A 22,588-nucleotide genomic window follows, 5' to 3' on the forward strand; every position below is an offset into this window, starting at 1 on the left:
CTCCTCGGTCTACACCTGGCCGTCCGCCATTTCCGCCACCTCCTGGAGGGCCGACCTTTCACGGCGTTCATCGACCACAAGCCGTTGGTTTACGCCATGGCCAAGGTCACGGAGCCATGGTCAGCCCGCCAACAGCGCCACCTCTCCGCCGTGTCGGAGTTTACCACGGACATCCGGCACGTCGCCGGCAAAAACAACGCCGTGGCCGACTGTCTTTCCCGGGCCAGCGCGAACGCGGTCCACCTGGGCGTGGATTTTGCGCTTATGGCGGCGGACCAAACCACCGACACCACGGTGCAAGCCCTCCGGGCGGCGGACACGGGCCTCCGCCTGGCCGACATCCCCTGCGCGGACACTGTCCTGCTCTGCGACGTCTCCCAAGGCCAGCCTCGCCCCATCGTGCCCGTCACCTGGCAACGCCGCATCTTCGCCTCCCTCCACGGCCTTTCCCACCCGGGCCGGAAAGCTTCCCAGAAGCTGGTGTCGGCGCGTTTCGTCTGGCACGGCCTTCGTCGGGACGTCCGCGATTGGACCAGCACCTGCACGGCCTGCCAACGGGCCAAGGTCCACCGACACACCCAGGCCCCGCTGGCACCTTTCACCATGCCCGAACGACGTTTCGACCACGTCAACGTGGATCTGGTGGGCCCCCTCCCCCCGTCACGGGGGTTCACACACCTGCTCACCATGGTGGACAGGACCACCAGGTGGCCGGAGGCCGTTTCCCTCGTCTCCACCACCACCGCCGACGTGGCGCAGGCTTTCATTGCCACCTGGGTCGCCCGCTTCGGCGCACCGGCGGACATCTCGTCAGAACGCGGACCACAGTTCACCTCCGAGCTGTGGGGCGCGGTCGCCCGCAACCTGGGGGTCAAGCTCCACCGTACTACGGCCTACCACCCCCAAGCAAACGGGTTGTGCGAGCGATTCCACCGCTCCATGAAGGCCGCGCTCATGGCCGGCCTTCAAGACGGCGGTTGGGCCGCCCGACGGTTTGCCCCCGTGCCAACATCCCACCACGGTGACCCCCAGTCCTACGTCCCCCCAGCACTCCGCACAGCGGAGTATGTTTTTGTGCGTCACGACGCACATCGGTGGCCACTCCAGCCGCCGTACGACGGGCCCTTCCGGGTGCTGCGACGGGACGACAAGTCGTTCATCATCGACATCGGCGGCAGGTCGGACCGGATTGCAGTGGACCGCCTCAAGCCGGCGCACGTGGACGTCGACCACCCACCACGGGTGGCCCTTCCGCCGCGGCGAGGCCGCCCCCCGTCCACGGTGCCCCCCACTCGACCGCCCACCACCTCACCGGACCCCCTCCCACGACCCGCCAGGGGTCGCTTCGGCCGGGTCATCAGGACCCCCCTCAAATTGACCCTGCCGGTGCAAGTCGATTCTGGGGGGACGTGTGTAGCGGCTGCCGCTGGGTTTTCACAATCGCCTTGCACCTATCAAGGACGCGGAGCGATCACCATGCCGGGCTCGTCCAGGACGCCCGGGCAGGCCCGCGCTCAACTTGCCAGGCCTCGGTCGGGACGCCCGGGCATGCCCGGGCATGCCCGGGCAGGCTCGCCCTCAACTTGCCAGGCCGCAGCCAGGACGCTGGGCCACGCCCCCTGGCGCCGGGCCTGGGTTAATCGATATATATTGCTGCCCGATAAACGGGTTTTCAGAGTGCCTGAGTGTTTGATTTCATTAAAGCAACTCGGATGAATTCTAGCTTTTTGTCGCGTCCATTCTTCCGATCGACGTGGGAGCCCCAGCTCCTTCAATGTTATATATCGCTTTTCACCCGATCTCTCAATGGTGAAGAATTACTTAAAATTAAATAATTATTGGAGCCGAATCCATATTCAGATCTTCACCAAAATCGAATATATTTGTCCTTGTCAGACACCCAACCAGTCCACCAAGTTTCTTCCAAATCCGTCCACAACTTTTTGAGATACCCTGCTATGTATCGTTTTTGGCCGTATCGCCCAATGGTGAAGAATCACTTAAATAATTCTAGTAGTCGGATCCGAATCCGGATCTTCTGCAAAATCTAAGAATTTTGTCCGTGTCACATACGCTACATCTCTGCCAAATTTCGTCCGAATCCTTCCACAACCTTTTGACATATCTTGTTCACAAAGGGACAAACGGACAGACAAATGAAAAATCGGTCAGAGAACGAGGACTTGCTGGAATATACTTTTTTTTATCGGGCATTTTGGACAAATATGGCGGCCGAACTATGTGACCAATGACGTCATCATTATTTGTTTACTATCTATTTTGTCATCATTATCTAAACTAATTTATTCCTAGATTATGCTCAAGAAATTGTCATCTTGATCAGATGAAGTTTTGTACTTGTCGAATTATGACGTCATAATGGAGGCACCAATGACATCATCATTAACATATTTTATTCCCCATGTGGAGTTCTTTACAATAAGCCATGTCTCAATTTTTTTCTATTCAGCACTTTCGGAGATATAGAGGTGCAAAGTTTTTCGGTTTTTCCAAGATCGCGGCCGAACCATTTAACCGATGACGTCATCAATTGGGCACAGTCTATTCCAGGGCAAGACAAATACGTGTGCAAAGTTTGGTGATTTTACGTGCAACTGTGTAGACGTAGTGCTGTGCACAGACAGACAAACAAACAGATGAAAAATCGGTCAGACTGAGGACTTGCCAGAATGTACTTTTTTATCGGCCATTTTGGACAAATATGGCGGCCGAACCACGTGACCGATGACATCATCATTAACATTTTATTCTCCATGGAGAGTTCTTTACAATGAGCCATGTCTCAATTTTTTCTATTCAGCACTTTCGGAGATATAGAGGTGCAAAGTTTTTCGGTTTTTCCAAGATGGCGGCTGAACCACGTGGCTGATGACGTCATCATTATTAATTTTTTTCCACCAGTTTATGCTGACATGACGCTCAAGAAATTGCATCTTGATCGGATGAAGTTTTGTACTTGTCGAATTTTGACGTCATAATGGAGACACCAATGACATCATCATTAACGTATTTTATTCCCCATGGAGAGTTCTTTACAATGAGCTATGTCTCAATTTTTTCTATTCAGCACTTTCGGAGATAAAGAGGTGCAAAGTTTTTCGCTTTTTCCAAGATGGCGGCCTAACCACATGACCAATGACGTCATCGTTTTTTTTTTTTCTCCACCAGTTTATGCCATTATGTCGCTCAAGAAATTGCATCTTGATTGGATGAAGTTTTGTACTTGTTGAATTATCAAATTATGACGTCATAATGGAGGCCTTGGGCCGAGAGAGTTTAAAATTGGGCACAGTCTATTCCAGGGCAAGACAAATATGTGTGTAAAGTTTGGCGATTCTACGTGCAACGGTGTAGACATAGTGCTGCGCACAGACAAACAGGCAAACAGACAGATGAAAAATCGGTCAGAGACCGAGGACTTGCCGGAATTTACTTTATCGGCCATTTAGGACAAATATGGCGGCCGAACCACGTGACCGATGACGACATCATTAACATATTTTATTCCCCATGGAGAGTTCTTTACAATGAGCCATGTCTCAATTTTTTCTATTCAGCACTTTTGGAGATAGAGGTGCTAAGCTTTTTGGTTTTTCCAAGATGGCGGCCGAACCATGTGACCTATGACGTCATCATTTACATATTTTAATCCCCTTTGAGAGTTCTTTACAATGAGCCATGTCTCAATTTTGTCTATTCAGCACTTTTGGAAATATGGAACTGCTAAGTTTTTCGGTTTTTCGAAGATGGCGGCGGAACCACGTGACCGATGACGTCATCAATTGGGCACAGTCTATTCCAGGTCAAGTCCAATATGTGTGCAAAGTTTGGCGATTCTACGTGCAACGGTGTAGGCGTAGTGCTGCAAACAGACAGACAGACAGACAGACAGACAGACAAACAAACAGACAGACAGACAGATGAAAAATCGGTCAGAGACCGAGGACTTGCCGGAATTTACTTTTTTATCGGCCATTTCGCACAAATATGGCGGTCGAACCACGTGACCGATGACGTCATCATTAACATATTTTATTCCCCATGGAGAGTTCTTTACAATGAGCCATGTCTCAATTATTTCTGTTCAGCACTTTTGGAGATATAGTGGTGCAAAGTTTTGCCGTTTTTCCAAGATGGCGGCCGACCACGTGACATATGACGTCATCATTAACATATTTTATTCCCCATGGAGAGTTCTTTCCAATGAGCCATGTCTCAATTTTTTCTGTTCAGCACTTTTGGAGATATAGTGGCGCAACGATTTGCCGTTTTTCCAAGATGGCGACCGAACCACGTGACTGATGACGTCATCATTTACATATTTTATTCCCCATGGAGAGTTCTTTACAATGAGCCATGTCTCAATTTTTTCTGTTCAGTACTTTCGGAGATATAGAGGTGCAAATTTATTCGGTTTTTCCAAGATGGCGGCCGAACCACGTCACCGATGACGTCATCATTGGGGCACAGTATATTAGAGGGCAAGACAATTATGTGTGCAAAGTTTGGCGATTCTCCGTGCAACGGTGTAGACGCAGTGCTGCAAACAGACAAACAGACAGACAAACAGACAGATGAAAAATCGGTCAGAGACCGAGGACTTGCCGGAATTTACTTTTTTATCGGCCATTTTGGACAAATATGGCGGCCGAACCACGTGACCGATGATGTCATCATGAACATATTTTATTCCCCATGGAGAGTTCTTTACAATGAGCCATGTCTCAATTTTTTATATTGAGCATTTTTGGAGATATGGAGGTGCAACGTTTTTCGGTTTTTCCAAGATGGCGGCCGAACCACGTTACCTATGACGTCATCATTAACATATTTTATTCCCCATGGAGAGTTCTTTACAATGAGTCACATCTCAATTTTTTCTATTCAGCACTTTGGGAGATATGGAGGTGGTAGGTTTTTCGGTTTTTCCAAGATGGCGGCCGAACTACGTAACTGATGACGTCATCATTAACATATTTTATTCCCCATCAAGAGTTCTTTACAATGAGCCATGTCTCAATTTTTTCTATTCAGTACTTTCAGAGATATGGAGGTGCAAAGTTTTTAGGTTTTTCCAAGATGGCGGCCGAACCACGTGACTGATGACGTCATCATTAACATATTTTATTCCCCATGGAGAGTTCTTTACAATGAGCCATGTCTCAATTTTTTCTGTTCAGCACTTTCGGAGATATAGAGTTGCAAACTTTTTCCAAGATGGCGGCCGAACCACGTGACCAATGACGTCATCACTAACATTTTATTCCCCATGGAGAGTTCTTTACAATGAGCTCAATTTTTTCTGTTCAGCACTTTTGGAGATATAGTGGTGCAAAATTTTGCCATTTTCCAAGATGGCGGCCGAACCACGTGACTGATGACGTCATCATTAACATATTTTATTACCCATGGAGAGTTCTTTACAATGAGCCATGTCTCAATTTTTTCTGTTCAGCACTTTTGGAGATATAGCGGTGCAAAGTTTTGCCGTTTTTCCAAGATGGCGGCCGACCACGTGACATATGACGTCATCATAAACATATTTTATTCCCCATGGAGAGTTCTTTACAATGAGCCATGTCTCAATTTTTTCTGTACAGTACTTTCGGAGATATAGAGGTGCAAAGTTTTTCGGTTTTTCCAAGATGGCGGCCGAACCACGTCACCGATGACGTCATCAATTGGGCACAGTCTATTCCAGGGCAAGACCAATATGTGTGCAAAGTTTGGCGATTCTCCGTGCAACGGTGTAGACGCAGTGCTGCAAACAGACAAACAGACAAACAGACAAACGAACAGATCAACATACTTGCCGGAAAATTTTTCCGGCAAGTAACAAACGAACAGATCAATTGCCGGAATTTTTTCCGGCAAGTAACAAGGGTGAAAACATAACCTCCAACCACTTTTGGTGGCAGAGGTAACTAGAACGGCACTCGGTGGAGGGCACACCTCCGCCAGGTGAACAGTTTATGTTTTGTATCCACGTATAGGCCGGATCAGGATTCGGACATGAACCATGTGAAGGGTTGGGGAGTTGAGAGAGTACAAGGAGCTCGACCAGAGGAGAAACGGTTTAAAAATGCCTGTACACCATGCATTATGAGAGCAACACACCTGTGCTTCAGTCTTATTGCGAGAGTTACTGATAATCTTGGGAGGTTTTGAGTGTGCTGATTATAGGATAGACATGCGGTGATACGGCACCACCCCATAGGAGAGGGCAGCACTCCAATGAGCTTGGGACAAGGTCATGTAGATGTACTCATAGTCTTAGCATTGATGATATTTCAAGGAATAAGTTGGAAAGATGGTGGATGCCAAGTCCGCCACTGGCTTTGGAGCAAGATTTGCTATCCAGTCAACGCAGGAGAGATTCGTTGTGAGGCCTAGACGTTCAGGAGCCTGAACCTCTTCCATTTGCTGACCAAGGCAATATATATATGTATGTGGGTCCCTTTGATGACCCTTCTGGAGCAACATGGTGAGATTATGAATTTTTCCATGAGTGACAGACATGTTATATTTGTCAGACCGACATCTAATAAATTCCATACTTACAAAGAGTGATGCAGTTGCTTTCTGCCGTCAGTGGCAACGGGGTACTGTGTGACCTAATGTGGAGTCATATGCAAGGAAGGAGAGGGTTTCCAGACCATCGGAGGTTTTTTATTTAGATGAGGAACAAGACTGGCCTGAAGCACTGCCTTGAGAAACTCCAGCCTCCACTGGCAAAGAAAATGTGAGGAAAGGATCCATTGATGGGCATGACTGCATGAGTGTAGGAAGCCACCCAGGTATGAATACGGCCTTTATGCCATAAGCAGCGAACTTGATAATCAGATGCCATACTGTATTGAAAGCCCGTGATATTTCCAGGTACGGATCTCGGACAGTATGATGACCGTACCATTACAAGGCGAAGCTCAGATTAAGACAATTGATTTATAATTTACAAAAAATTTTGGCAACTTTAGCTGGAGCCACAATACTTCGTACTGTTCTTGAATATTGTTGAACAGTAGCCATATAATAACAAGGCTCCATCCAGGTACCAACCTGTCTCTTTTCCTCTTCTCTCTGATCAAGGTTCTCATCGCGATTCATCGACTCCATATTTTCCAACCTCTGGCCTTGTAAATGATCTGCCGCACCACGCTTTTATTTAGATCTGATCTGCAACAAGAAACCTGCAAAGAAGCATGCGTGGGGGTCGGCCAAACCCATACATTTGAGACCTTGACAAGATAATTGCAACCACCTCAAATATATTTTGCTGCAGTAACAAACTGTTGGCTATTCAAATGCAAAATACGTGACACTCTCCCAGATAAAGCAGAGTCGGCCAATTCCTCAAGGAAAACCACAAAACCTCATCCGGCTATTTTATGCTTTTCCGCAGTCGTGCGTGCACGCTATCCAATGTCATCTCGTTCTGTGTCTGGTGTCCTGTCTCATCTCGTTCTGTGTCTGATGTCGTCTCATCTCGTTCTGTGTCTGGTGTCCTGTCTCATCTCGTTCTATGTCTGGTGTCCTGTCTCATCTCGTTCTGTGTCTGGTATCCTGTCTCATCTCGTTCTGTGTCTGGTGTCCTGTCCCATCTCGTTCTGTGTCTGGTGTCCTGTCTCATCTCGTTCTGTGTCTGGTGTCCTGTCTCATCTCGTTCTATGTCTGGTGTCCTGTCTCATCTCGTTCTGTGTCTGATGTCGTCTCATCTCGTTCTGTGTCTGGTGTCCTGTCTCATCTCGTTCTGTGTCTGGTGTCCTGTCTCATCTCATTCTGTCCCCTCAGCTCATTCCATCCCCTCATCCCATAATATGGGATCAGCAGCTCATTGAGCCTGCGAGGTTGATCCATCTTTCACAAAATGGCTGGCCAAGCCTGATTTTTGGCTGGAGTTTGTTGAGCAGAAATTTGAATTTGGCCAGCTTTCCGGAAGCAACTCTTCCACTCGTGCGATATTTAATGTTAACCGGCCAATGATAGTTGATGGTTATACCAGTAGTACGTGTTCCCTTCTATGGAACTTCGATGCAGGAGGCAGCCATTAGGTCCATTAAAAGTTTGCTGTGGTATTGCCAACTTAGGGTTGTTTGTCCATGATCTATGCTTTTTAAATGTCGAGCTTCAAGCGAGAAAGCAGCACTTACCTTTTTTTCGGTAATCTCATCTCGATTCTTGAATAGATTAACTTATACAATGGGTCATGATGTCCGGATGTCTGCCCGTACGTCCGTCGGGTTAACTTTTTGCTATTTTTGCTGCTACTCCCTTGTCACCTGGCTGATCATTCTGAAACTTGACACATGAATACAAGACAGGAGACCACATGATCACTCTGGCTTAAATTATTCTAGTTCGGATCATGGGGGCATCTGGTGGGAGGGCAGGTTTTACCCCTCTCAAATTTCAGATCCCTACTCATCCCTCATTTGCCAACCAATTGCTTTCAAACCCGATAGAGCCCTTCTACTCAATGGCCCGCACAATCGCTCAGGTTTCAATTTTTCTATTTTGGATCATGGGGGCTTCCAGGGGGGTTGGAGGGTTAACCCCTGAAACTTTGTATCCCTACTCTTCCCATATTTACCAACCGATTGCTCTAAATCCTGATACAGCCCTTATACTCCATCATTCACAGGATTGCTCGGTCTTAGATTTTACGATTTCAGATCAGGAGGCCTTCCAGGCGATTAGCGGGTTCCCCTAAATCGGCAGAGGTCTGAACTACAACCTTAAAGCACTTTTGTATTCTGCTCCATGCGTAGTTGAATGTGCACATCTGCTGGTGAGTTGTCGCCATCAGCTGGAAAACACGTGCAAAGGGTTCTGCTTGCGGTTTCGGCGATCAGTGGTGGTAAGAACAAAGGGAGAGGCATGTGGTAGTTCCTTTACCTTCACTTACTTTGCTTTGAGATGTGTAGAGAGATGGCAGGACAGCCGAGACGTGTGTCACTCATCACTGAGCTGTCCAGTCTGGGTTTGAATCTCGGCCCAGCTATAAACTGTCCACCTCATGTTTTGCAGACATGGTGAGGCATCAAGGAGTGTGCCGTCCCTTGGATGGATGTTAAACTGGGTGTTCCGTCTGTCACACTTAGTTTCTGAATGTTAACGATCCACGGTGTAGGCATACTACCACTGACACCCTGGTCAAATTCCAAATTCCTCCTCTAATATACAGAAAGCACTGCATCAATGGCACAGCCCAACTCTCTGCAAATCATTTTGCCCATAGCCATGTGCTGCATATGAAAGAAGAAGAAGACTTTGTGTTAACAGGGTTAATCTCCACAGGCAAGTACCACATATCTAAAATTTGCCAGTGTGCAGTGATTGTGCAGGTTCACAAAAATCATGTAGCTTCTTGTGGGAAGGTGGTAGGAAGTGTGTTTCACTTTGCCTGACAAATCTCTCACATCATTCCTTCACTTTGATGCTGAGTTAAGTAAACACTAGCGTGGATCGGATCGCTGCGCTCGCCTCACCCCACATCTCCGCAGAGGCATAGGCTTGTTTATACTGAGGATAATGACCTGACTGAACTTGAGTTTCTGTGTTGTCAATATTTACACCAATCATAATACAAACATTTATTTTGTGCAAATTTATTTGTAATATTAGTGATATTATTTATTTGTAATTTCTTTGTAATCAAAAAAGTCCAAGTGGTGTAAAGCTCTAAATCAGTGGTTCTTAACCTTTTTAAAGGCACCGAACCCTAACGAAACCCACCGAACACTCGCGGAACCCCTTAAATTTGACCAAAAAAATTAAGAAGAATTACATCTTAATGCGTTTTCTGTTCTTCTTTTCGGGAGGCGATCTGGGAAATGCGTGGTTTTGTTTTGGCAAGGGCCACCCTCAAATCATTTTCGCTTGCAAGCCTGCTCCTTTTCTTTGTTTTAATGTCCACCAGTTTTGAAAACGGATGCTCGCAGAGATACGTTGTAACGAACGGCGTGAGGATCTCAAGGGCAATTTTAGCGATGTGAGGATACCCTTCCATTTGGCGGCACCAAAATGTTGAGAGCGTTGTTGTGCCGAACAGTTGTTGTTGAGTCTGGCTCTGCTGAAGTTCGATGAGGTCATCGAGGTATTGGTCGTTGACATCTGCCGTTGCAACGTCAAAAGTGAACGGCTGCCGCACCCATGCTGGGTATTGCTCTTGGTCGGGGAAGTAGCCGTCAAATGACTTTCCCAGCTCATCCAAGTGCGTGGCAATCACTTGCTTCAGCTCCCCCGGTACAGCAGTGCCTCCAACTTCAGACTCATCTTCGATCCCGCTCACGCACTCGTCCAGTAGCGAAAAGTTCGTGAAGTTGTCATTCTCTGTTCGCCGCCTCCACAACGGTAACTTCTTTCGGAAAGCGCTCAGCTTTTCTTCAGATTCGATGACATTCACTCCACCGCCCTGCATCTAGCAATTGAGATGATTGAGTGCGTCGAGGATGAACTCTGACTCTTGGAAGTGCGTTGCATGGCAATGCTGGTGTTCTCGCAAAAACAGGGCTAATTCTACATGCAAGGCAAAAACACGGCTCACGACCTTCCCTCGTGATAACCATCGAACGTTAGAGTGGTAGAGAAGGACTTAGAATTCAGAGCCGATTTCATTGCACAGCTCTTTGAAGATGCGATGATGCCGAGCACGGCTTCGCACGTAATTCACAGTTTCAACAACGATTTTCAGAACATTGGCCAGGTTTGGAGGCAGGGTTTTTGATGCCAGCGCGTGTCTGTGCAGGACGCAGTGCGTGATGATGATGTGTGTTGCATCGGCCTTCACCAGCGCTCCAAAACCGGAGTTGCATCCCAGCATGGCTGGAGCTCCGTCCGAGCAAACTGCAGACACCCTGTTCCACGAGAGGCTGTTGCTTCTGAAGAAGTCGTCCACAAGCTTCTTCATGTCAGCTGCCTTCGTCGTTGTTGTGAGAGGCTTGCAGAACAGAAAGTCTTCCTTGATCTCGTCTCCTTGACATAACGCACAAATAAGATGAGGTGGCTCAAATTCGAAACGTCGGTGGTCTCGTCGAGTTGAAGGCTGAATTTCGTCGGGCTCGCGACTAAATCTGCAACTACCTGAGCGAGGATGTCGTCGCTCATGTCGTCGATTCTGCATCTGATGGTGTCATTTGAGAGAGGAACGAGAGACAACTTGTTTTCAGCAGCTTTTCCCAGCATGATGTTGGCCATCTTCAACGCGGCCGGTTTGATGAGTGTCTCACCAACGGTGTGCGGTTTGCCCTGCTTTGCGATCAGGTACGCAACTTCATTCGATGCAGTGAGGATCGGTTTGTCAAATGGAACGAAGCCGAGAGTGGGAAAGGTAGCACTTGCATGAATCGGACTCTCTTCAATTTGAATTCATCCAGCGTTGCGTCTTTGTACTGCCCATCGCCGTGCAGTTTTTTTGAAGTGTTCCCGTAGTTTTGCTGGTGCTAGGCTGGAGTTGCTCAACTTGACACTGCAAAGCATGCATTGAAGACGCTGACTTCCGTCCCGTTCCGTCAAACACGTGAACCCGTACCTCACGTAATCCTCCGACCACTTCCTTTTTTTGCTCGACATACCGCAAAAAAAAAAAAGTAACAAACTGATCTTAATTGAGTTCAGGCAAATAATTATATGACAAAAATTTAAAAAGGAACATGCATAAATATAATCAGTACCCCTCTGAAAACTGAGAAATTTTAACGAAGAAAACATAACTTATATTTACGATGACGGGATTTATTATCTACTCAACTCTGTCACCTCAAATCCCATTATAATATTACATAGAAAACTGCGAATTGCTCGTTTTGAATTGCGACCAAAGGAGTTATGTCACCTCCATCTAATTTTCTGAGTAATTCAATCATATTTTATAATCACCATCCACTTTTGACTTTAATATAACTCTGAAGCCGCCCTGCATATCCACAAACATTTCCAAATTACTTTTCAATTAATCAGTAACTCCAAAGTAAGGCGCGACCAATGACGCATGGCACATGGCAAGCTAATCGAGGCTATTCATTGGAATTTCCGAACACCTGCAAAGTCCAAAATCCAGTAAGTATGTAAGCAAGCACCATCAACAGAATAATTAGCAAGTTGCTCATTGATTCAACTTACTACAGTCAGTGTGAAACAACTTATCTTAAACACAGACCAGAGAAACCATGAATGGGATGGGAATATATATATTTAAAAAATAACCACCTTTAGAGGCCATTTTTCCCCGCAAAGCGGGGGTTGGCCTTTTTCGGGAACCGTGGTTGTTGTTGTTTTTTGGTCCCCTTTTTGAAACAATGTTTTACGGCCGGATGCCCTTCCTGACGCCAACCCTTTTTGCTGCCTTTAACGACAAACAGGGAATTACCAGTGAACTGGTGCTCAATTAGCCGACCTCGGAATGATGACAGGCTGAGTCAACCCCCCTGGCGTTAATTCAGCGATCGACCGGGATTCGAACCCAGGATCCTAGGATCCTAAGCCGGCACCCGAGCCGCTAGCCCAACACCAGGGTTCAAATGGGATGGGAATACAATTACAAATAACATTTCCATTAGTTCGTAACATACATAGCAAAATAATAATAATATTAATAATAAGCGTAATTACACATAAATTCAAAATTGATACAAAACAAAAAAAACAAATTGCAATGCGTTTCGGAGGACCTCCGCCGAATCCCTGAGACTGGCTCACTGAACCTGTGGGGTTCGGTCGAACCCAGGTTAAGAACTACGGCTCTAAATGGTCAAGGGTCCAAGCTCATCTAATGGGTCTAAAGCGTCTTATGAGTCTTTGGTTTCTTAAATGTCTTTGTGGTCTTTAATGGTCTCTGGGGTCTTTGGGTCTTCGGGGTCTTTAGAGTCTGAGAGGGTCTTTGGGAGTATTTTGGGTCCTCAAGGTCTTTTGGGTCATCTCGGTCTTTTATGGTCTTTGGGGTGTTTGAGGGTCGTTTGGGTCGTTTTCGGTGTCTTTTGGGTCGTTTTTGGGGTATTTTGAGTTTTTTTGGGGTGTTTTGAGTTTTTTGGGTCTTCGGGGACTGACCTTTGCATCTTTTGGATATTTTGGGTCTTTGGAGTATTTTGGGTCAAAGGGTTATTTGGGGTCATTGGGGTATTTTTGGTTTTCAGGGTCTTTTGCATATTTGGTATTTTTGGGGTAATCCGGGTCTTTTGTGTCTTTTGTGTCTTCGGGGTGTTTTCGGTCTTCGGGGTGTTTTCGGTCTTCGGGGTGTTTTCGGTCTTCGGGGTGTTTCCGGTATCCGGGGTGTTTCCGGTATCCGGGGTGTTTCCGGTATCCGGGGTGTTTCCGGTCTTCGGGGTGTTTCCGGTCTTCGGGGTGTTTCCGGTCTTCGGGGTGTTTCCGGTCTTCGGGGTGTTTCCGGTCTTCGGGGTGTTTCCGGTCTTCGGGGTGTTTCCGGTCTTCGGGGTGTTTCCGGTCTTCGGGGTGTTTCCGGTCTTCGGGGTGTTTCCGGTCTTCGGGGTGTTTCCGGTCTTCGGGGTGTTTCCGGTCTTCGGGGTGTTTCCGGTCTTCGGGGTGTTTCCGGTCTTCGGGGTGTTTCCGGTCTTCGGGGTGTTTCCGGTCTTCGGGGTGTTTCCGGTCTTCGGGGTGTTTCCGGTCTTCGGGGTGTTTCCGGTCTCCGGGGGTGTTTCCGGTCCCCGGGGCGATTCCGCTATCCGGGGCGTTTCCGGTCTTCGGGGCGTTTCCGGTCTTCGGGGCGTTTCCGGTCTTCGGGGCGTTTCCGGTCTTCGGGGCGTTTCCGGTCTTCGGGGCGTTTCCGGTCTTCGGGGCGTTTCCGGTCTTCGGGGCGTTTCCGGCCTTCGGGGCGTTTCCGGCCTTCGGGGCGTTTCCGGTCTTCGGGGCGTTTCCGGTCTTCGGGGCGTTTCCGGTCTTCGGGGCGTTTCCGGTCTTCGGGGCGTTTCCGGTCTTCGGGGCGTTTCCGGTCTTCGGGGCGTTTCCGGTCTCCGGGGCGTTTCCGGTCTCCGGGACGTTTCCGGTCTCCGGGGCGTTTCCGGTCTCCGGGGCGTTTCCGGTCTCCGGGGCGTTTCCGGTCTCCGGGGCGTTTCCGGTCTTCGGGGTGTTTTTTTTTGTTGTTGTTGTTGTATACAAGATCGACGCTCGTGAAGGAGCGAACATTTAACACACAGAAAGACAAACCGACAAACCGACACATAACCGACAAACCGACACATAAAACAAAAAGCATCGGGAGCGGTAGACAAGATGGGGAGAGAGGGGGAAGGACACAAACACAACATTTGAGAGCAGGAACCGAGAGACATGGAGACATCGAGAGATCTGTGGGAGGGAGAGGGCTTTGGGGGGGAGGCATGGGAAAGGGGGTGGGAGAGGCATAAAACATATGGACACTGCCAGGACTACCAGGAAAGAAGTTGGAATTACAAACAAGGTGGATCTGGGGTGAATTAGTGGGGGTAGGAAAGATCAAGGTTTTGGATGGGGGAAGATAAGAGATGGTGGTGAACAGCTGTTTTAAAGACCTGGAGGGAGGAGTGGGATTGAAGGGAGTGTGGGAGTTTGTTCCAGAGGCGGGAGAAAAGAGGAATGAAGGAGTGAAGGTGAGCAGAGAGCCGAGATTTTGGCAGTTTAACCATCAGAGGCTTGCTGGCAGATCTTGTGCGACCTGTAGGAATATTTGGGGGACAGAGCACAGAGAGAGCTGGGGGAGCAAGGCCGGAGAGGAGTCGGTAGAAGACAGAAAGACCACCTACCTGCCTGCGGTGAGTGAGTGAAAGGCCCTCAGAGATAGCTTCATCGCGGGAGATTCCAATGATTCTGAAAGCTTTGGTTTCAACAGAGTGAAGCCGAGCTAGGTGTGAGGCAGGAGCACCAGCCCATAGGGGAGAACAGTATTCCATTGAGCTGCGGATGAAAGCCTTGTATATGGTGAGGAGCTCAGGTGTGCCTAGGAAGGACTTCGCACGACGGAGGATGCCCAGTCGGCGACTGGCTTTGCAGGCCAGCTTGGAAATGTGGTTTTCCCAAGAAAGATCATGGCAGATAGTGAGACCCAAAAGCTTGAGCGACAGAACTTCTTGGAGAGGATTGTTGAGAAAGTAGATGGGAGGGTTGTCCAGTCGATCTTTTCGGAGAGACATAGTAAGAGTGTGAGATTTGTCAGGATTGAAAGACATGTTCCACTTGTTTGACCAGTCTGTGATTTTGCCCAGGTCTTCAGAGAGTGAGGAGGCTGCAGACTGCCGATCTGAGGGAAGAGGAATGGAGCGGCAGAGAGTGGAGTCATCAGCAAAGAGATAGAGAGGATTTTCCAGAGAGTCGGAGGGATCATTGATAAAGACCAGAAAAAGCACAGGGCCCAGCACACTGCCTTGGGGAAGGTGTTTCCGGTCTTCGGGGTGTTTCCGGTCTTCGGGGTGTTTCCGGTCTTCGGGGTGTTTCCGGTCTTCGGGGTGTTTCCGGTCTTCGGGGTGTTTCCGGTCTTCGGGGTGTTTCCGGTCTTCGGGGTGTTTCCGGTCTTCGGGGTGTTTCCGGTCTTCGGGGTGTTTCCGGTCTTCGGGGTGTTTCCGGTCTTCGGGGTGTTTCCGGTCTTCGGGGTGTTTCCGGTCTTCGGGGGTGTTTCCGGTCTTCGGGGTGTTTCCGGTCTTCGGGGTGTTTCCGGTCTTCGGGGTGTTTCCGGTCTTCGGGGTGTTTCCGGTCTTCGGGGTGTTTCCGGTCTTCGGGGTGTTTCCGGTCTTCGGGGTGTTTCCGGTCTTCGGGGTGTTTCCGGTCTTCGGGGTGTTTCCGGTCTTCGGGGTGTTTCCGGTCTTCGGGGTGTTTCCGGTCTTCGGGGTGTTTCCGGTCTTCGGGGTGTTTCCGGTCTTCGGGGTGTTTCCGGTCTTCGGGGTGTTTCCGGTCTTCGGGGTGTTTCCGGTCTTCGGCGTGTTTTCGGTCTTCGGCGTGTCTTCGGCGTGTTTTCGGTCTTCGGCGTGTTTTCGGTCTTCGGGGTGTTTAAGGGTATTTTGTGTCTTCTGTGACTTTTGGGTCTTCGGGTTCGTTTGGGTCGTTATTGTGGTTTTTGGGGGGTCTTTTGAGTTTTTGGGGTCTTCAGGGTCTTTGGTGTCTTTTGGATCTTTTGGGTCTTTTGTGTCTTTTGGATCTTTAAGGGCCCTTGAGATCTTAATAGTATTGAGGGACTTGAAGGATCTTCATTGGTCTTGGGGTCTCAGTGGTCTTAAGGGTCGAAAGGTATATTCCAACAGCATGTTATTAATAGATGTACGTAATTAATAGACAGGATGCAACCGACGTTCAAACTACATAATTAATAGATATATAGTTACATGGCTTCACCATCTTATGACTTCACGGACTGTTTTTCGGTTTAAAATACAGTATATTTGAAGAAGAAGACGTTGTTTTGGTCACAAATATGCATAAATGCATAACCATATACAATATCTTTGCTCCTTTACAATAAGACTCTTTGTGAGAATAAAAGATTTTGAGTGAAGAATATCGCTCAGTTGGTGTGCACCTGCCTCTAACCTCTTTGCTCTTGGGTGTCATTTCCACCTGGGCATATTCTGACTAAAACCAAAATGTTATGCAGTGGCAAGTGTGGCAGCTCGAGTGCTAGGGGGTTGCTGCATCTAGGAACAGACTACTATTAGCCTACGTTGGACTTGTCCGTAAGGGATACTTATGGATTGGGTCTCGTCCGTCCGTCCATGCGTCCGCAACCATATCTCGGAGATGTATTGACCAATTTTGTTCATACTTTGAGCAAAGGCAACACATGATGGTACACATATGCACGTCATTTTTTTCACGATGCGATCAAAGATAGCCAACTGGTGGCCATTTTAGTTGTAAAAAAAACCCGATGTTGAATACGTCTTCAACCATTTCTCGGACAAAGGGTCTTCAAAAATATAAAGGGGTCTAAAGGGATCTTCGTTATTGAAATGGGTCTAAAGGGTCAAAAAGTTATAAAGGATCAAGGGGGTATATGTGGTCCAAAGGGTCTTAAAAGGTGCAATGGGGTCTAAAGGATATGTTCCAATAGTAGTTACAGGTTTGAAGGGTCTATGTAGTCTAAATTTATAAAGAGGGTCTAATACGTCTAAAGGTTGAAAAGTTCAAGTGGTCTAAAGGACATAAAGGTCTTCATAAGTCTAAGTGGTCTAAAGGCTAGGTATTAAGGGGTATAACTTGTCTAAATAGTCTCTAGTGTCAAGTGGTCTAAGCGGTGTAAAGTTCTAAAGGGTCGTAAATGGTCCAGAGGGTCTAAAACATCTAAATGGTCTAAAGGTCTAAGGGATCTAAAGGTTTAATGGTGTAAAAGTTTCAATAGTCCGTATTTAAAAGGTGTTGGTCACGGTCCGATAATACATAATTAATAGATGTACTCGTGTTCAAACAGAATGTAATTAATAGACACATGGTGGATGATGAGGATTCACCCACCGTATGTATGCCCGTGCTTTTTGGTTTTTATACGTATATAGTTGGGAGGTTCTTAGCTACATAAGGCAAAAAAAAAAAAAATTGAATTGTTTTACTTCTAACCTTTAATTTTTTTGGTGTTGAGGTAAAACTTCTGCATGTGAAATATTTTTTTGAATGCATCAAGTGTTCGGGGTTGCCAGCCACTCATTGTTGCCCAGTAAGCGTTGATTTCCTGCAATCAGGAAACCTCTTGCGATGTTCTGTCACAACTTGAAGCAGATACTGGGTTTGCCATTCATCCCTTGTCAGGAGACTATTGTACTCTTCAATGAGAGCAACTGCATTCACCAGAGTACAGCTGTACTGTATTCAATTAACTTAAAAACGACTTCAAAATGTGCAGTACATAGCAAGGTCATAGGTCAACTGTCATGGTCAAAATCACAAGTATAGCAGTGGAGAATAAATCATGAACTCCAAACATTTATGCGAGCCAAATATGTGAAATTACAAACTCCGCATGCAAACCCTAAATTTAGTCCAAATGGCTTAAAATTTCACCACAAGGGTTTTTCATTCATACAAAAAATTTAAGTGTTAGGAGCATGACTTTTCTAACTTTCATTGGAATGTGACTATGTCTATAAAGTATGTACAATTAGAATGTGAGTACGTCTATAGAGTGTGTACAATTAGAATGTGAGTACGTCGATAAAGTATGTAGAATTAGAATGTGAGTACGTCTATAAAGTATGTACAATTAGAATGTGACTATGTCTATAAAGTATATACAATTAGAATGCTGCAAGTACATCTACAAAGTAGCTACAAAGTATGTACAATTAGAATGTGAGTACGTCTATAAAGTGTGTGCAATTAGAATGTGAGTACGTCCATAAAGTATGTGGAATTATAATGTGAGTATGTCTATAAAGTATATACAATTAGAATGCTGCAAGTACATCTACAAAGTATGTACAATTAGAATGTGAGTACGTCTACAAAGTATGTACAATTACAATGTGAGTATGTCTATAAAGTATTTTCAATTAGAATGCTGCAAGTACATCTACAAAGTAGGTACAATTAGAATGTGAGTACATCTATAAAGTATGTACAATTAGAATGCTGCAAGTACATCTACAAAGTAGGTACAATTAGAATGTGAGTACGTACGTCTATAAAGTGTGTGCAATTAGAATGTGAGTACATCCATAAAGTATGTGGAATTATAATGTGAGTATGTCTATAAAGTATATACAATTAGAATGCTGCAAGTACATCTACAAAGTATGTACAATTACAATGTGAGTATGTCTATAAAGTATTTTCAATTAGAATGCTGCAAGTACATCTACAAAGTAGGTACAATTAGAATGTGAGTACATCTCTAAAGTATGTACAATTAGAATACTGCAAGTACATCTACAAAGTAGGTACAATTAGAATGTGAGTACATCTATAAAGTATGTACAATTAGAATGCTGCAAGTACATCTACAAAGTAGGTACAATTAGAATGTGAGTACGTCTATAAAGTATGTACAATTAGAATGTGAGTATGTCTATAAAGTATTTTCAATTAGAATGCTGCAAGTACATCTACAAAGTAGGTACAATTAGAATGCTGCAAGTACATCTACAAAGTAGGTACAATTAGAATGTGAGTACATCTATAAAGTATGTACAATTAGAATGCTGCAAGTACATCTACAAAGTATGTACAATTAGAATGTGAGTACCTCTATAAAGTATGTACAATTAGAATGTGAGTATGTCTATAAAGTATTTTCAATTAGAATGCTGCAAGTACATCTACAAAGTAGGTACAATTAGAATGCTGCAAGTACATCTACAAAGTAGGTACAATTAGAATGTGAGTACATCTATAAAGTATGTACAATTAGAATGCTGCAAGTACATCTACAAAGTAGGTACAATTAGAATGTGAGTACGTCTATAAAGTATATACAATTAGAATGCTGCAAGTACATCTACAAAGTATGTAGAATTAGAATGTGAGTACGTCTATAAAGTATCTACAATTAGAATGTGAGTACGTCTATAAAGTGTGTACAATTAGAATGTGAGTACGTCCATAAAGTATGTAGAATTATAATGTGAGTACGTCTATAAAGTATATACAATTAGAATGTGAGTACGTCTATAAAGTATGTACAATTAGAGTGTGAGTACGGAAATGAAGTACGTACTGTAAAACCACACGAAACAAGTCTGGGCGAGGGTATGCAATCTTTGATTGCTTGTTCTTGTTTGTTTTGTTCGGGTTAGGTTAGCCCCGATGACAAAACTTGGTGGATGAGTTGGTTTTGTGTCAAGAACAAGCCAATTCGTTTTTGGTTCAGGTCCGAATCCAGATCCTGCCTATCGGTGGGATACAAAACGTAAACTGTTCAGCCTGGCGGAGGTTTGTGCTCTACGGGTGTCGTTCTTGCTTGTAATGGATTTGGGGTTGAAGTGATGGATGATTACGATGTGTATGTGATCCGACAAAAGGTCGGAAACAGTGTGCCAAGATATGCTGGTTTTGAGCATTTGGGTATCTCGTTATATCAGGAGATTTGGGGAGTCCTGGGGATCGATAGGGGGTCTAGTAGGGGAGTGGTCGTCATTAAGGATAGTTAAATGGTCTAATTGTTCTGGAATTTGTGTACCTTGTGTCTTGGTTTTGATTGTTTAACCAGGAGGTGTCTTTTGCATTGAGGTCCACTCCAATTATTAAGTCAGGGATATTTTGTAGATTGGTAAGTTGAGGTTGGTGTCCTGGTGGCATGAGTTTGGTGGAGGTATTTAAATGTTGTTTTTTTGAATTTTATGTATTTTCCTCATTTTTATTGCTATTGCAGGTGATTTTGGTGGTATTAACACGAGGAAGCAGCAGGCGTTGTCTGAAGTTGTATTATAATGTGTTGTGTTGTGTGGACGGAGACGAGGAGTCCTCCACCACCTTGATTTTACGGTCGATCCTTTCTGATGAAAGAGTGGTTTGGGAAGATGTGCGAGAATTTGGAGGCATTGTTCAGCTTAGTCTCTTGAATAAGTACGATGTCTATTTTGTGTTTGTTGATGGAATTTTGTTGGAGTTCTGTTCTTTTGTTTAGAATTCCATTTATGTTGAGCTGTGGAATGTCCAGGTGGAATTTTCTCATTATGGGGTAGACTGAATGATTACAGGGAAGTGTTGTACGAGACAGCCACAGGTGCGTTGCAAGCTATAATGTTTGAATGAAGGTAGGTTTGTACATTTGCGATGGAGCCATTTGTTATATCTTGTGCAGCGAACCGAGTGGTGATTTTAATGTTGTGCGTAGGGCAGATGTAGATGGGTGGATCAGTGTTTGGTTCATTGTCTCCAGGAAGTAGACGTAGGAGATTCAGGTGGCTGAAGACACCTCGATCTCTATCAGAAAAAAAAATGAATGAATGTAATGTAATCTGCAGGAGCACAGCTTTGCAGCTTCGCTCGAGTCCACCGTCTGTAGTTCTTCCATCGTAGAAGAACCTCTGCGGGGAGGACGATGATGAGAATCGTCTGCTTCTTCTTGGAGTTTGAGCCAACACGCGAAGGTCATCTTCTCCAGCTCGTCACTCTGGGTGCCGCGATTAGTGTGGGAAGCCGGTGGACACATTAATATTGCGTCGTTAATGAAAACGCGTATTTTCAGTATTTCATTTGGTCAAAATAAATAACCACCATGTTGAGTTTCATGCATGTACCGCATGTGGACATGGTACCACACATCACTGCAACGGGATGTACTACATGAATCTGCTCCACTTCAATGCACGCATTGCTTTGTGACCTCTGACCTCCCAGGGTCCCATTGTAGCAAATGACCCTTGATACTGAAGAAGATTCATGTTACAAAATCAGTCAGTAGCTGCATAATATGAGCGTACATACGAGTTGTTTTGATGTGATATTGTGATGCGTTGTGTGGTTTTTAGTCATTAATTCACACAAAGATTTGAGTTGAATTTTCTTTATTCTCCATTTGCTTTCATTCTTTCAATATCAAAAGGTCAATTTGGCCGACGGCCGGTTCTTAACGAAACCCTAGTCGGTATGTGCAGGCAATGTGACATTGTGACCAAGCATTTATTGGTACTTCCGAGCAAGCACCAATCACTGCACTCTTTCACTTTTCCCCAAATTCTGAAATATATCAATCCGACGCAACTGTTAAATGTTTGGAATACAAGAGTAAGAGTAGAAAAGGTAAGTTTATATCAAATAAAATCAAAAATGCTTTATTTATTTATTTTATTTTATTTTTTTGTATACAACATCGAGGCTCGTGTAAGAACTAACATTGATCACAAAAAGACAAACTGACATGTGAAACATAACACATATGATAAAGGGAGCGGGAGACAAGATGGAGGGCAGGGACATCGGAAGATCTGTGGGAGGGAGAGGGCTTGGGGGGGTGGGGGAGGCATGGGAAGGGGGGGAGGGGGGACATTATAAGCAGGTCTGACAGCCAATGGCTGAATTACACATACATACTTATTCATCATTTACCATCGATGATTGCTTACCAGATAAAAAATATAAATCCAGAAAAAAGTTCAAAGAGCGAAATGCCAACAAAATGCATAATTAAAGAAGCAGACATGGCAGGCTTCAACAACAACAAACAACAACAGGCATTTTAAGGCAATTTTCCCTGCTAGAGCGGGGGTTAGCCTTGCGGTCCCCATGACAATCTTCTCCATTTTGCCCTATTTTCTGCATCTCCCCTTGTTAACCCCCTTGCCCGCATTTCTTCTTCCACCATCTTTGGCCAAGTCTTTCTCGGTCTTCCCCGTCCTCTACTTCCTTCTACATTCATTTCCATCACTCTTCTCAACCAGTCACTTTCATCCTTCCTCGACACATGACCAAACCATCTTCATGCTTCAGACAGAAGTGAAAATTAAAAAACAGAGAAATTTGTGCCTAAGTATTACAAACTATTAAGAATACCAATTAAAAAGGGCAATGCACTTGTTATGAAATATTTTTGTTTGACATTTGTATTGTGAGTACTTTCGTGCTTTCTTGAGATTAAATGGTACATCTCTCATGGCAGGTAACCACGTTCTACGCAAATTATGGGTTTCAATAAAAAGTGCAAAATCTTTACACAACTTGT

General features: G+C 45.5%; 2 protein-coding genes across 3 annotated transcripts in view; both read left to right on the top strand.

The window, feature by feature from the left end:
* LOC137429002 (FYVE and coiled-coil domain-containing protein 1-like) overlaps positions 1 to 22,588 on the top strand; it is a 168,241-nt gene that overhangs the window by 39,700 nt on the left and 105,953 nt on the right. The gene's annotated exons all lie outside the window — the stretch shown is intronic.
* LOC144892699 (uncharacterized) overlaps positions 14,123 to 22,588 on the top strand; it is a 400,706-nt gene continuing 392,240 nt past the window's right edge. The window contains exon 1 of the mRNA XM_078780920.1: positions 14,123 to 14,235. The gene's annotated coding sequence lies outside the window, so the exon portion shown is untranslated. The remainder of the gene's footprint in view (positions 14,236 to 22,588) is intronic.

Source organism: Myxine glutinosa, chromosome 6, assembly GCF_964187855.1.
Source record: "Myxine glutinosa chromosome 6, kmMyxGlut1.1, whole genome shotgun sequence".
NCBI classification, from domain to species: Eukaryota; Metazoa; Chordata; class Myxini; order Myxiniformes; family Myxinidae; genus Myxine; species Myxine glutinosa.